Genomic DNA, 13,237 nt, shown 5'->3' with positions numbered 1-13,237 from the left:
AGCCACTCCTTCTTTGGGTTTCTTCAGTCTTCATCATACTTATGCCCACTCGAATAACAAACTTGAGCCTTTTATACCTATTATGATCTAAGTTACAATACTTGTTCAAGTGTGGACGATTACACCTTTTGCATCCAACTCTTATGGCATGTACTGTTTGGTGCATTTTTATCATCCTCCTGTCCATTGCATCAAGCAGGGCCATCACAGCAGCCATGTCTGCAAAATTTCCACCCCGTCCCGCTTCCTTTTACTCCCTCACTTCTTGGATTATGATACTCATGAGAATCTTTGCAAATTCTTCCACTAACTCCTTAACTTCCCCCATATTTTTCTTGGTAAGTGGTCCTTGAAAATCAAGGAGTTGTCTTGTCATGACGTTAGCACCATCATAAAAGATCGACACTTCTTGTTGTATATTGAGGTCATTTTGAGGACAATTTCTCAACAATCCCTTATAACACTACCATGCCTGATAAAGTGACTCATCCGGATTTTGCTCAAAATATTCTATTGCCTTTTTGAGTTTAGCTATCTTGGAAGGTGGGCAAAATGATCTAAAAATTGTTCGTGCATTTGGTCCCAAGTAATGATGGCACCAGGTGGTAGTGCCTTTAGCCAATCTTTAGCAGTTCCTTTAAAAGTGATTGGCAGAATCCTCATCAAAATGCTTGTAAGCATCCTGGTGATCGTTTCCAAAAAAGGTACATCCCTAACTGCAACAATGATGTCTCCTTTCAGTTTGAATGGGATAGTTGCAGGAATTGCAGGTTGTATTAGGCCAGGACCAACATCATCTCTAATTCGCTTTTTGTAATCCGTAATATCCTCCATTTCATTTTCAGACTCATCTTTGGATTCACTTCTATGTAATGAAAATTCAGGCTCGGTATCGTATTCGGTATCCTTTGGGTTTGGATCTTGCTCAATGCTTTCTATCTTGCTTTTTTCCTTTGATGATGTATTCGACTCTCATACTTTCTTTCCCGACTTCCTTCTAAAGACTGATTTGAGGTCTTTGAAAGATGATTTTTTTGGTGTTTCGCTCACTCCCGCATTCTTATCCATCTTCTTGTGAAGTGCTGACTCTGGATCTTCAAGTGGTGGCACCAAAGGTGTGTTAGAGCCTCTGGTCATGAAATTATGCAAAAATAAACAAAAATAAAAACGTAAAACTGAACAAAAACTAAATAAAATTGGCCTATTGACTGGTCATCGCGACGTGGTAAAGGTCACCACCTCATGTTGTCGCAGAAAAACTAACAGAAAAGAAAAACGAAGAATTACGAAAAACTACTGAACTCACGTCGTGAGCTTAAGGCTCACGTCGTGAATCTGGTAGTGAAACAAAAACCTAAGCTGAAAAAGTAACTTTTTTCCGGTTTTACCCCCCAAAAAGATCGATCAATCTAAAGCAAATAAATAAACAATCAAATAAGTCGTTCTCTGGCAACGGCGCCAAAAACTTGATGCATGGAAATAGCTACACATAATTTTATATTTATAACCTAACTGACTTAACTATGTAAATTGCACCTAGGCAGTGTACCCAGTCAAATTGTAGAATAGTCGGGTAACTTGGGTGTCGATCACAGGGAACACTTTTGACTAATTAATCTATCTACTACTAAATTAACCTAATTACTAACAAAGAAATGTGATTTATCTAATTTTGCAAGTTTAGATGAACTTAACTCTTTAACACAGATTGAATCAGTAACAAAACACTTCTGTTAGATCTAATCCACTTTCCCTCAATGGTTTATAAATTATCTTTGACAAGTACTGTTGGTTACCATTTAAGATAGTATTAGCAATTTAGTTCTAAATCTACTAAAATTAATTAATTCATGTAAATCAAAGTATGTTCACACTTAAGTTAACACAAAATCAATTATTTTATGAGTTGGAGCTATGTAAGATTGATTAACAAAACACAATTACAATAATATGAGTTCTCTAGCACAACTTCATTCAATAATTAATTGCTTAACTAAGATTGGCTTGATCTTAGCTCTAATAATTTAATATTCACTAAATTACCAGGTATTCTAATTCATTCAATTTAATGGTCATCAACTACACAGAATAAGAAATCAAAGCAATCAAATACTAAATCGAACATGCTAGGTTTAATCAATCCAACACAAGTCTTAACCAACAAATAATTCAAAGCTAAAATATTACACCATGAGTTCCAGCTTCATGTAGCTAACAGAAGTAGCTAGATTTAGCTGGACATACTAGCTAACAAACACAAATAACTCATATTAAAAGGCATAATTAAAGTGTACCAAATTCTTAAACTAATATGAACTTCTTCTCTCCTTGGATGCTAATAGCCAATTCCAGAACTTTCCTCCTTCTGAAAATCGTCTCCAGAAACCCTCAAAGCAGCCAAAAAGTCTCCAAAGTCATAGTGAGCAAGGATATATATATATATATAGTTTCTCAAAATTTATGCTTCACGTCGTGAATAATGCATTCACATCGTGAATTAGGAGAAACCCTTATTGGGCAAGGATTATTACTTCGCACGTACTTATCTTCCAAAATTGTCATATCACGTCATGAACTTGTGATTCACGTCGTGAATATAGCTGATTTCTTGGGTTTCTTCTTCTTTTATTCTCCAAGCCTCCAAAGTTCCATGTTTTGTAATTTTTAGTCCTTTTCCTTCAAAAATGCTTCTACTAGGCTGCAAAGAACAATTTATCCTCATAAGTACCATTATTTTATGCTAATAACCAAAATGTAAATAAAAATGTAAATAAATCTTACCTAAACACATGTATAAATATGACAACATCAGTAATCATTTAGTACTTCCACCCAACATCGTTGTCTCATGTTCCGTTCTTTCTGATCAAAGATGTGTTGGAGGCTTTTGTGAGCAGTAAATACTGTGCATTTTGTACCATACAGGTAATGTCTCCAGATCTTCAAAGTGAAAACCACGTCTCCCAGTTCGAGATCATGTGTGGTATAGTTGACCTCGTGGTTTTTAAGTTGTCGTGGGGCATAAGATATGACTTTTCCTCGTTGCATAAGAATGCAACCTAACCCTTTCTTGGATGCATCACTATAGGCTACAAAATATTCTGTCCCATCTGGAAGGGATAAGATCGGTGCACTGCATAGCGCTTGCTTTAGTGTCTGGAAAGCAGTTTCTTGTTTCTCCTCCCAGTTGAAGGTTATACCTTTCTGAGTCAGAGTGGTAAGTGGATTTGTGATCCTTGAAAAGTTTTAGATGATCTTCTGTAACAGACCGTCGATCCTCGGTAGTGGATAACGGTTCTTGACCGTCAGCTTGTTCAAATCCCGGTAATCAATGCACATCTGGTGTGAACCATCCTTTTTTCTTGACAAAAAGGATCGGTGCTCCCTACGGAGAGCTACTCGGTCTGATCAAGCTGTTCCCTAGGAGCTCCTGGAGATGTGAGGATAACTCCTGCATCTCTGGTGGCGCAAGGCGATAAAATGCATTGGCAATAGGCGCTGCTCCTAGAACCAAATGGATCAGGAACTCCACCTGACTCTCGGGGGGGCACACCCGACAACTCCTCGGGAAAAACATGAAGAAACTCACACACTATCGGAACCTCGACGATAGAACTCGGCCTCTCTGTGGTAATCCACGTATCCATCACATACGTAAAAACCTCATACAACCCTGCTGTAGACTCTGTCTCGCTCTGGCAACATAATAGAAAGTTGATCCAGATCTAGTACCCTCGCCATACACCGTAAGCACTCCCCCCACTTGGGTCTCTTATCGACATTAACAGTCGCTCATAGTCGATCATAGCCCCAAAGCGACTCAACCTGTCCATCCCACTATGACACAAACATCACGCATTGCGATCGGTATCAGGTCTATCAGAAACTCAACACCAAAGAACTCAACTACACATCCCCGGATCACACTAGTAGCAAAAACCGCATGCTATTTGGCTATAGAAACTCTCAGAGGTCGACTCAACGCCTCACATCGGATACTGATGTGATGACTAAAAGATAAAGACACGAAGGATTGACTCGCACCCGAGTCAAATAACACCAAAGCAGGTACAAAAATCACAAGAAAAGTACCTACATACATCATAATATAAGCATAAAATATCTCAAAAAATATAATAAAGTATATGTAACGGCCACGACATCAAGTGCTATGCAGACCTCCTCCGTTGTCAGCTGAAAGGCTCTCCCAAGAACCCTCGGTGTCTCGACCTTCGCTGGTCGACTCTCAGTAGCTCGTATAGCAGCAAGTGCAGATCCCTACGCTAGTCCCTGAAGAAGATGGGGGAACTCAGCTTTCCGATGACCGGTCTGGATGTAGTGAAAACAAACTACAAACCCTTGGGGAAATCCTTCGCCATATGCCACTCTTTGTCACATTTGTAGCAAATCACCGCTTGACATGATCCCTCGTGACTCTTGTCGCACTTACCACAAGTGCGGACCTTCTTGCCCCATACCTCGTATTAGCGAGCTTAGCCCGCTTTGTCGCCGGTTGTGACTATGCTGGTCTCATGTCCCTTCCCTAGGACTCCTCCTCCTTTCTCATTTGTAACTCTAGCTCAATCTCTTTGCGCCTGGTATTGGTCTGAAGCTTAGCTAATGTCCGGTATGATTAGTTCGCCACGAAATCCCGTATATCCCTCCTCAATATGCTCAGATAATGACTCAAGCATGTCTGCTCGGTAGACACGTGCTCAGGGCAGAACAACGCCCTCTCATGGAACGTCCGTGTAATCTCAGTCACCAACTATGTCTTCTTCTTGAGAGACAGAAACTCCTAGGCCAAACGTTCCTTTTCCACAGGGGGAACATACTCATCTCAAAATAACTAGGTGAACCTCTCCCATGTCACTGCAGCATGATCTGCAGAAGTAAAACTGGTAGTCACAATATTCCATAAGTCCTTCCCCCTCGCGCGAAGCTGGTTCAGCGCAAACCGAACCCTCAAATGACCAAGACATGAACATGTGTAAAAATACCCCTTGATGTTAGAGATCCATCTCATTGCAAAAATTAGATCCTGAGTCTCATCAAACTCTGGTGGCTTCGTGTTGCTGAACTCCCGAAACAACAACGTGTCAGCTCCCTGTGGCCTGGCAACAACGACAACTATGGTGTCTCCAGCAGCAGCAGCCTCGGTAACAACAACGTACCGCTCATCAAATGTATCGATGGGGTGGTCTTGAAAGACCCAAACATCTCCGGAATCGCCTCTCGTATGGCTGCGGCAACCTCATCGTGAATCATTCTTCGAATCCCATCATCGTTAGTCCCACCGCTCCCTGGGTTGTGGCGTGTACGCACCATGATATCTCTGAAACACAACACAAAATCATCAGAGTCTCACTCGAGTATACTCACACTCGATCACTTGCCCATACTTGCTCCTTAGCATCCTAAAGATTCTTACTTGGGTTTCTTACAGATCCGATGCTTTCAGTAGTACATGCCCAATACTACCTTCCACACCAAACTGTAGTCACCCCAAGTCCTCCTCCTAGGATTCCAGTTCACAAGTACTCTAACTCTCACGAATAGTAGACTACCCTCTTAGTAAATCTCTCATATGCTCATCTAGGTATCTCTCCTAGATTATCTCTCGACTCCGAACTCTCTCTCTCTCTCTCTCTCTCTCTCTCTCTGAGTGATCCTGCTAGATACTCTCACTACGCACATACTCAAAGCACCTAACAAATAGCAACGACTCCTAGGCTAAGGTATAACAAATCAAGCAACTCTAGACCTAAATATGAATTACTTAGCCTACCGTTTAGCATGCATCACCATTATCTCATAAATATCTCATAAACAATTAAGTAAGGGTATTTTGGGAAATCAATGTTCGAGCTCTTGCTGATTGTACACGTTGTTCCAACTTGTTTTCTCTTAAAACTCTTTCTCACTTTTAGAAAAAATTATTTGTTTTGAAATTTTTTCTCAAATCCTCAGTTTGAGTCCAAACACACCCGGAGGTGCATCCAAATGCCTCAAACTAAGGCTCTGATACCAACTTGTAACACCGTAAATTTCAAACAAAATTTTCATTTTAAAACATAATAAAACTCATGTATATTTTCTCAAAGATCACAATTATCTCAAATGTCAGAAAATCCACGAGTAAAAATCACAATCCTATAATCATAAAAATAATCTCTATCCAGTGTGTGTTATGAAGTCGGTGCCTTTCCGTGATCCTGAGAGGTACCTGAAACACATAACATGGTTAGCACAAAGCTTATTGAGTTCCCCAAAATACAACACACAACTCATTAGCCACTCAATGCTATAACTCAATAAGAACCTCCGGTCAATGTGTCTTAGTGGGACCCCGTGGTCCCACCACTCGGATGGACCCTCATGTCCTAACTCGGTAGCTCAGAATAATAAACAACACAAATCACAAAGACATAATGCAGGATATCACAATACTCAATATAACACGTAAGAGCCTCCGGTCACACAAAGATTACCACTGTAGGTAAAGTATACTGAGAAGACTCACCTCGTAGCTAGCAAGTAATACTCTCGTACACGAATCTTGTACTAGCCTCCTCCTAACATGTAAGATAATTATCTCTAATTAACTATTAAATCACGACTCGAAATAAACTAGTTGGTTGTCTCTCTCAAACTCTTGGAATGGGTAAAAGACCATTTTACCCCTCCATGGTTCCCCTTCTCCCTGCCTTGACCAAACCCTGAAGTCAACAGAAGTTAACACTCGAGTCAACTATTCATGTTAACCTGAGTCGCAGAGTGCATCTATATGACTTGCCAAGTTCACCTTGTTTCTTCAGAACATCGCGAAAACCCAAATAAGCTTGTCGATTTTTCCCATCAACTCGTCGAGTTACCCGTGTCCAGACCCATCGAGGAAAACCCTAGCCGAATCGTCGAGTCAGCTCGTTGACTCGGCGAGTCTCTTCAATCTAAATTCTCATTCAGACGTTTTAAGGCAGATCTACCACTCCGCACTCTAGATCTAGGCTCCCAAGGCTCGAATGTCACGTAAAGCTTCGATCTTTACATTCATGCATGTCACATTTTGCTTGAAAATGAGATTACAACTCCAATAAAGATTATTAAGCTCGATAACTCTTATATGGCTTAATAAAGGTGGTAAGAACCCTAAACTTCCATAATCATGAGATCTAACCATTAAGATGAGAAAGGTGTAGGCTTTTTACCTTCCATAGAAGCTCTGGACAATATAGCACTGATTCCAACAGTTTCTCCGTGTTCCTTGCTGGATAAGCTCCTTATTCTCCTCAAAAGATACACTAAAATACTCAAATATTAACCTTAGAACTCTCTTATCTCACTAGACACGTTTAGGATTTCACACAAGGAAGTTAGGCAGTTGGTGAGGGGAAAATGAGGTCATAAGTGCTCTTAAATAGGCCCCAACATTGGGGATTTATGGTTTCATCTCATAGCGCTAACTCGGCGAGTCAACACTCTGACTCATCGAGTCGGTTATTAGACCCACGTGGTCAATCAGTCTCTACTCGACGAGTTGAGCCACCAACTCATCGAGTTTCTCAATAGATCTCAAAAATAAATAAATAAATAAATAAATAATATACCTCGGAGTTCGTATGTTACAGCTGATGTTTGGCCTTGACCTTCCGGATGGTCAAGCACCGCTCTAAAAACCAAGCGATTTCCCGCTTCATGCAGGGTCACCAGTAACTCAGCATCAAATCTCTATACATTTTTGTAGACCTAGGATGTATAGAGAACTTGGACTTGTGTGCCTCCTCCGATAATTTCTGCCTCACTCCCCCAGATGTCGGGACCCACACACGGCCACACTGAGTCAAGTGACCTGACCATTATGGACAAAAAGGGGAATTTGCCCCCCGTATCCTCAAACACACATTTGCAATCGGGAAACCTTCCGTCTTGCGGCTCAAAGCATCAGCCACCACGTTGGCTTTCCCTGGATTGTATAAGATCTCATATTCATAGTCCTTCAGTACATCCAACCACCTCCTCTGCCGCATGTTAAGGTTCTGCCGATCCATCAAGTACTTCAGGCTCTTATGATCAATGTAAATAGTGTACCACACCCCATACAAATAGTGCCTCCAAATATTAAGGGAAAACACCACTTCCCCTAATTCCAGGTCGCGAGTGGGGTAGTTTGCCCCATGAGGCTTTAACTACCTCGAGGCGTAAGTTATCACATGCCTCCTCTGCATCAGTACCACCCCAGCCCTAAGATTGATGCATCATATTACACTATCAAATCCTCCAATCCTTTAGGTAGTATGAGAATCGGAGCCTTACATAATCTCTGTCTTAGGGTCTCGAAAGCCAACTGCTGATCCGGGCCCTACCGAAATGTGACATCCCCAAAATCACGGCCAGAAAAGATCGGTTTCATTTATGCTTTTAAAATTATTTCAGAGTAAATCCTTTTAGTTTAAAAGAGTTGCAAAATTTGCTCCCAAAACAAAATGTAATAAAATAATATTTACCAAAGCATTTTATAAAGAAATGTATTTTCATTATATAATCAAAACTCGGGATGTCATGTTCCGATACAGACCAAAAAGCATAAACAACATATTACAAGCCATACAATAGTTATATACATATACATGCTTATAAACAAAATATCTTGATGATTCATCCAACTTATGCCCTCGCGCCGCTACATGTAATACAAAGAAACTGAGTGGGTCAGGCTTGGGAGCCTGGTGAGCATATAGGGGTTTCAACCCACACTAAATAAGTATATTCAATTCAACAGTCAACAATAACCCGATTACCCATTCCTGTTATCCTCACTTTACGTCCCTAAAACAACATCTATTATAAGGAACCTAATCTAGGATTTTCATCGGGATGAAAATTATTGCAAGGGGTTTCCTCAACAATAAATATCCTAAAGGAAACCATGAGGGGGATAGAGTACACCGGTGAACACATCGTTCACAACACCTATAGTGATCCCTCCAGCGTTCCACTATCGTCATCCATACTCCGCTAGATGACTAGATCAACAACAACAACATCGAGGCCTCTCATCTATTTATCACATATCAACTATCTACCCATGTTCTACCCAACATATTAGTAGATAAAGATATATATTTTTTTGTATATATTAAAATCTATATAGCATTCTCATTCAATACATATTCCAAACAAACGATGAGACACATACACATAACATGTATTTCATAGTAAACAAATCATATCTATGAGATAGAAGAAGGTGAATATACGTTCACACATATAACAACAAAATATACACATAACACGTATTTCATATAAAATACTTCATAATTATGCGTTAGAAGAAAGTAACTACACACTCTCACATATAAACAACAACGATATGTATATATATATATATACACACACACACATAGCACGTATTTTAAAAAAATACTTCATATCTATGTGTAAGTTGAAAGTGACTATACACTCACTTGATTAGAAGATGATCGGATAGCACTACGGCTTGTAGAAATAGTATTCTTCGGTAGATCTGGAAGATCTTCACAAAAATTGGCTTCTCACGGGCAGAGCTTCGACTTGGAAATCTCACTACTTAGGATCCTCAGGGCTCCGGAACTTGTTTCGGGACTTGGGAATATTACCAGGGCTTCGGGGTATAAGTTGCATGCAAAACGAGGAAAATTGGGGAGAGAAAGAAAGAATTTTGGCAAAAGAAGTCAGCAGCCTCGCATCCCCAGGCTCTCTTCGGATAAGCTTTGGTATGCGTGCCACGATCTTCAAAAATTCATAACTTTCGCATACAAGTTCCATTTTCGACGTTCTTTATATCCACGCGTAGGTGAGACTACGCTCTATAACTTTCATTTAGACTTCGTTGGCTAATTTTGACTTTATTTTTATTATATTATTTTTAGTAGCTGGGACAGGAAAACTCCGTTATAAATTCGTAACTTCTTCATCCGATGTTCGTTTTTGTCTGTCTTTTTACCGTTGGAGTACTATCGATGAAATCTTCTATTCTCGTTTAGATTGTTTCGGCTAAAAACCGCTTGATCTCAAATCGAGTATTCGGGGTGCATACCGCTAAGTCGAAACTTCGAAAAATCATAACTTCCTCATACGAAGTCAGATTTGGGCGTTCTTTTTATGCACGCTCGCGGTTTAACATATTCTACGACTTTCGTTTAGATCACTACGGCTAGATATCGTTCTATCTTAAATTCATATTTTACATCATTCAGCGTCGTGTCGGTTCTGTCATGAAACTTCGACAGGTCATAAATTCTTCGTTATAACTCAGATTTCGGCATTCTTTATATATTCGGAAACCTCGTCACAACCACTACGTCTTCATGTATCAATATCAGGCTTATCTAACATTTCATTTTAACTCATATTTTTATTTTTAAATCATTTAAGCCACACAATTAAGCAATTATACATAAAACACATAATACTCGAATAATAAATTCTTATTATTTCAAAATGGGTTACAAAGGTTAACCTAGACTATTACATTGCTATTAATGACAAGCCAAAAACACGAACGTTACACGAAACGTCACATTCTTCTTGGTCAAACGGGTCAAAGGAATGACGATCTTGGAGAAATCCTGGATGAATATCCTATTGTACCCTGCCAAACCAAGAAGCTATGAATCTATAATGCGTTCTTCAGTACTTCCCACCGCACCACATCCTCCACCTTGGCTGGGTTAACTGATATGCCCTCCTGATTGATGATGTGCCCCATAAATTGTACCTCTCACAGCCAGACTTCTCACTTGGAGAAGTTTGCATAAAGCTTCTCCGCCCTCAGAGTCTCCAAAACCTCCCTCAAATGTTGCTCATCTTGCTCCTTGGTCTTAGAATATACCAAATTATCATCAATAAAAACGATCACCGACCGATCCAACATCGGTCAACACACTCTGTTCATGAGATCCATGAATGCTGCTGGGGCATTTGTGAGCCCAAACGTCATCACCACAAACTCATTGTGTCTGTACCGAGTCCTAAAGGTCGTCTTCGGTATATCCTCATCTCGAATGCTCATCTGATGGTATCCCGATCGAAGATCAATCTAGGAAAACCAAGATGCACCATGTTGCTGGTCGAACAAGTCGTCTATCCTCAAAAGCGGATACTGGTTTTTCACAATTAGCTTGTTCAGCTCTCAATAATCAATACACATCCTGTATGACCCATCCTTCTTTTTCACAAACAGGATTGGTGCTCCCCACGGGGAACTACTCGGACGAATAAACCCTCGGTCCTGTAGCTCTTGAAGTTGCTTAGATAGTTCCTGCATTTCAGGTGGAGCTAGTTGGTACAGTGCCTTGGCTATTGGAGCAACACACGACCCTAAGTCAATGTGAAACTCCACCTGCCTCTCCGGAGGCACCCCTAGTAACTCCTCGGGAAAGACATCCCGAAACTCTTGTACAATCGGAATGCTGCCCACATCCCCCGTGGTCTCAACCCTCGTATCGAAGATATAAGACAAAAATCCCAAACATCGTTGATGAAGAAATCTCCTGGCCCTCGCAGCTGAACAGAAGGTCGGCCCCTGCGAGGCCCTCTCTCCGTGAATAACCAGTTCTCCCCCACTTGGGGTTCGAACCCTCACCAGCTGGCGCTTGCAATCGATCATGGCCCTATTGGCCCCCAACCAGTCAATCCTAACAATCACCTTCAGTCCTTGCAACGGTATCGGGAATTGATCAACACGAAACCTCTCCTCAAAAACATTCAGAACACAATCCCTATATACCCTCACAACATTCACGGTGCGATCGTCCTCAATCTCCACCTCAAGTGTGGAATCCAAAGTCCCGGTGCTCCCTGAAACTTTTTGTTAAGCGTAAGAGACACGAATGATTGGGTAGCCCCCGAATCGAACAATACATGGGCATACATACAATTAACCAAAAAGGTCCCTATACATAAGCATAGTTACACATAAGCAATGCAAATAAAAAATATAGATCAAGTAGATAAGTACATACTAGCCACAACATTTGGCATTGTCCGAGCATCCTCGGTGGTCAACTGAAATGCACAGCTCTTCACCGCTGGAGCATCCGCCTTGGCAGCGCGACCATCCGTGATCCTCAGTGTGGTGGGCACTGGTACCGCCACTGCTCCTCCTTTTCCTTGCAACTTCGGGCAATCAGCCCACTTGTGGCTGGTCTCATTGCAGTGAAAACAAATCAAGCCCTTCTTAGGGCAGTCCCTGCTCACATGGACCAGCTGACCACACGTATAACACACCATGCTCGACCCTCAACATGCTCCACCATGTGATCTCCCACACTTGGCACACCGGCCCCGACCCTGCTGGCCTCTACTAGATGAGTCTGAGGTCTTTGGCATTTTTAGCCTGACCTATTGCTGTCTACGCCTTCTCAAGCTTCTGGTTGGTGCGGAATTCCAATTCCGTCTTCCACTCCCGGGCCTTATCCATCATCTCATTCAGGGTTTTACACCCTGTAAAGCTCACAAACACTCATATATCATCCCTCAACATGGAATAATACCTCATCCACCTCATATCCTCGTCCGAAGCATATTGTAGGATCAACATGGCCCATTCTCGAAACTTGGCGGTGATCTCCGCCATAGTCTTGGTGGTCTGCTGAAGGTCATGAAACTCCCTCACAAGCCGTTGCACCTCAATCGGTGGTTCAAACTCCAAATCGAACTGCCTAACAAACTCGACCCATGTAATCTCAACCACATTGGCTGCTCCTACCTGGCTAGTCACCTCTCCCTATCAATCTCAGGCTCTATCTCTCAGCATACATGAAGAAAAAATCGCTTTTTTCGCATCCAAGAAAGAACTTGTGTGTTGGGCATTCTCGATATCTGCCACCCAACATCGGCTGACGATGGGGTCCCTGACTCCGAAGAACTCTGGTGCCCCATACACCTTGAACTCCTAGAATGAAGGAGTTCGGGCCCCAACCTGGCCTGTAGCAATCTCGACTCTAAATTCCCTGAGCCTCTCCTCCATAATCTCCATCATACCCTCCTTAACCATCACAAAGATAATTAGAGTAGCATCAACGATTCCCCTTGTAACCTCTATTGTAATAAGTTCACATGACATCTCGTCAATGGGCTCAGTAGTGTCCCCTGACCCTGACCCTGATCCAGATCCAGATCCTGATCCCACTCCTCCAAATCGCGTCACCACATACTGAACTGCAATATAACAAAAAATAATGATCAGGATGTCAAT

General features: G+C 41.5%; 1 non-coding gene across 1 annotated transcript; it reads left to right on the top strand.

Moving 5' to 3' along the window:
- The first annotated feature begins 422 nt into the window (after positions 1-422).
- Positions 423-529, top strand: LOC145033179 (small nucleolar RNA R71). Its single transcript, XR_013677416.1, has one exon. It is a non-coding gene; the product is annotated as a small nucleolar RNA R71 (small nucleolar RNA).
- Positions 530-13,237: the final 12,708 nt, after the last annotated feature.

The sequence above is a fragment of the Lactuca saligna genome, chromosome 2, assembly GCF_052625555.1.
Source record: "Lactuca saligna cultivar CGN05327 chromosome 2, ASM5262555v1, whole genome shotgun sequence".
Lineage (NCBI taxonomy): Eukaryota > Viridiplantae > Streptophyta > Magnoliopsida > Asterales > Asteraceae > Lactuca > Lactuca saligna.
The sequence above is the reverse complement of the archived record's forward strand: the minus strand, read 5'-3'. Positions and strand labels throughout refer to the sequence as shown.